The following is a 3,395-nucleotide window of genomic DNA, read 5'->3' on the forward strand; positions in this document are numbered from 1 at the left end:
CACACACACACACACACACACACACACACACACACACACACACACATATGCACGCACGCACACGCACGCACGCACGCACACGCACGCACGCACGCACGCACGCATACACATATATATCAGAAGACATGGTGAGAACTATTTAAAAATAAGTTAAAAAATAATAATATTCTTCTTTATTTAGTATTATTATTAGTCTTTCTATAAACATAATTCTATAAATCCTGTCTAAAAACTTTAGAGACATTCTGACTTCAATTTACCTTACATATTATAAAAGTTTATCGAATTTTAAACCTATACTTGCATACAGAATGTATAAGATAAAGTGAGAAATGTTAATTCAACAGTATTCTAATAACGTGTAAAGTTTTACGTACTCACGAAATTCTTTAGCTTCATGAACTTCGAAATATTGTATTTGTAATTTTTCTTTCTTGGCACAGTGGCTTTATGCACAACCAAATTGTAACACAAAAATTAATATCGTTGCAGACGTTTATTGTAATAAAATATTTACAAATATTGTGCTACATATAACATATTCAGTCAAACTTTAATAGCAAAAGTAATGTAATTAATTTAATAATAATGCGCTATTTGAAGCGTCATGCTGTGCTAATATTTGCAATATTTTCTTTCGTGACAGCTAAATCAATTTAATTCTATTTCTTCGTCCGATAACTCTCGTTTCTGCGTGGTTAATCTTGTAGATACGAATCGCGAACTGAAGATTCGAACTATCTGCAGTTACTCCTAATACGTGGTACCAAAATTGGGTTGACTTTTTGGTAGCAGCGGTGCCCAACCACGACTAAATCTTCTCGCGAACCAAGTGCGAGATTACTTTTCGCCGATGGTGACTGGGTACTTGGTGCTAGACATCTTTCATCAATGAGACTCTTTCACTCTTACGCGAAGGTATATATACTCGGCCCCTTAATTGGCTGAACTGTAATTCCCATTCTATTTCTCAATGCAATTTTCCCCCCAAACACGGTTAATTACATGATACGACTGTGAATAAATACTACACATCTGTAAATATACTATGTTTTTTGCTAAATTCAATATAACCAAAAAACATTTTCAATCGACTGAGTTAATGGAAATCATGGAATTTTTTGTATATAATTTTTGTCTATAAATATCTCAGGGAAGTGATTTTCAATCCTGTATAGTTTATTGCATGCTCTATATAAATTCTTATTATTATAATATTTATACTTATTATATAATATTTATACTTATTATAATATTTATATTTATTAGATAATATTTTACGTGTAAGTATAATATTTTAGATATACGTGTACTTATCTATAAAAGTAAGTTTTGGTTTTATAATCATATAAATTGCATTGCATAAATGATGTAGTTTTACTGTGATAACAATTAATTTTTTTTTTTAAGGATATATTTTTTCAATGCTATATAATTTATTTGCACATGCTGTCTATAGATTCTTATTATTATACATAATATATAACATTTTATTTTATATACAATATTTTAAATACGTAAGTACATTCTTGTTTTATGTTGTACAAATTGTATTGTAAATAACATAGCTTTATTATGATAACAGTAAATGTTCATATTTTTTCGAGGATATCTAGGAATTTTTACACGAAACACACAGCACGTAAAGCACGATATATAAGAGACATTAAAACGACTCGCGTTATTGTATGTAATATGATATTGTATGTAGTCAGAAATGTATCATAGTGTCGGCTAAGTGAAGTAGATAACAAGAGTAATTATTAATGAGCATAGCTGTATGTTATTGTGATGAATGATTTGCAACTTCGTAGAATTGGTATCAAGTATCAGCTATTATATGATTTATGATACTTTCATAAGTCGTTGTCTATAATAACATAATCTTTAACGAAAGTGCGATGAGAAATGCTGGCAACTTTCCGAGATATTCGAGGAAAACGCAAATTGCAGATATCAAAGGAAAATATAGCGGCAGTACAAGTTAATTAATTGATTTTAAGCACAAAAGGAGTTGCGCGGCTTAAACTAAGCTTCCATCTAAATTATTGTTGCAATTAAGAATATAACTGTGATTTCAACTTACTTCCGATTAATATCAAGTATACATAAATTAAAGCCCGTTATACCTTATTATTTTTCAGGAAAGATGGATGAAAATATATGTGACACACAATTTACTTTTAGTATTCTGTATTTAATTATATTTAAATTATATTTAAATTAAATAAATACGAATTTTTGCGCAATTATTTAAAAACATTCGTTGTCTACGCAAAGTGTAGCGAAAAAAAAGTTTGGCCGCTTCCGAAAATGAGCTGCTGTTCAGCGCGTCTTTATTATTTAATATTCTTGTGTGTACGCCCTATTATATTGTCTAATTAAATATTCAAGTTTCATTTGTTAGCGTTAAATCACTCGACATAGAATTCCATAACTGTGTGTGAAACACGTAAAATATGAAACATGCATCTGGATTTGAAAAATTCTTCATTTTTAAATATATGTACTCGTTGGGAAAAAGCACTAACGGAAATTATATATTATATAAATTACTTTAACCACATGTGCGTATTGTGAATGTGCATATTTTTATAAGTTACTGAATTCATTAAGATGTGTAAAGCGTGCCATAAAGTACTCACCTCATTAGAGGGATTCATTAAACTCTGTACGTTATAAAAAACACACTGAGAACATGCTACACATCTCTTCATGATCATCATTTGCGCGATCTTTGTCCTTAGGCAATGAAATTTTCGATAAAATCATTTTCCGGTGAGATTCATAATTCTAAACTGCGCTCCGTTACTTTCGCGTCATCATTGTTGTCGTCGCTGAAAGTATGTCGCGATCTTCGACGCGTGCAACTCTCGATCAACCGAGAACGAGGATACATCGGGGATGTTCGCGGACAAGCGCGTGGGTGGATGGATTTTGGCACGGCGAGAGGGTGTCGGTGCAGTTAGGAGATCGGGAGACCAGGGTTGCATCCACATTCACTCTCTCTCCATCTATCTCTCTCGTTCTCTCCCTTCTCTGCCCACCCTTTCCTGTCTCGTACTCTCTTTCTCTCTCATCCTGCGCGACTACTGTCGGGAGCACCCAGGCGGGCAGTCAGTGCGTCGTCAGCCTCCGCGTCGTCGTGACGCTCCTTTCTCTCTCTCTGTCTCTCTTTCTCTCATTTTCCTCGGCTCTCTCGGTGGCGTCCACAGCATCGCGACGCTACGACGCGCTCCGTCGACTATCCTATTCCGGGAAAGACGCCGCCGTTAATTTTCCTACGATATATACCAGCGAACTTGACTATCGATAACGATCACGATATAAGAAAACAAGTATCTTTTTTTACACATCGCTACTTTGAAAGTGTTTCGTTCGATCTGCCAAAAAGA

This window comes from Atta cephalotes (assembly GCF_000143395.1).
Source record: "Atta cephalotes unplaced genomic scaffold scaffold00001, whole genome shotgun sequence".
In the NCBI taxonomy this organism is placed as follows: Eukaryota; Metazoa; Arthropoda; class Insecta; order Hymenoptera; family Formicidae; genus Atta; species Atta cephalotes.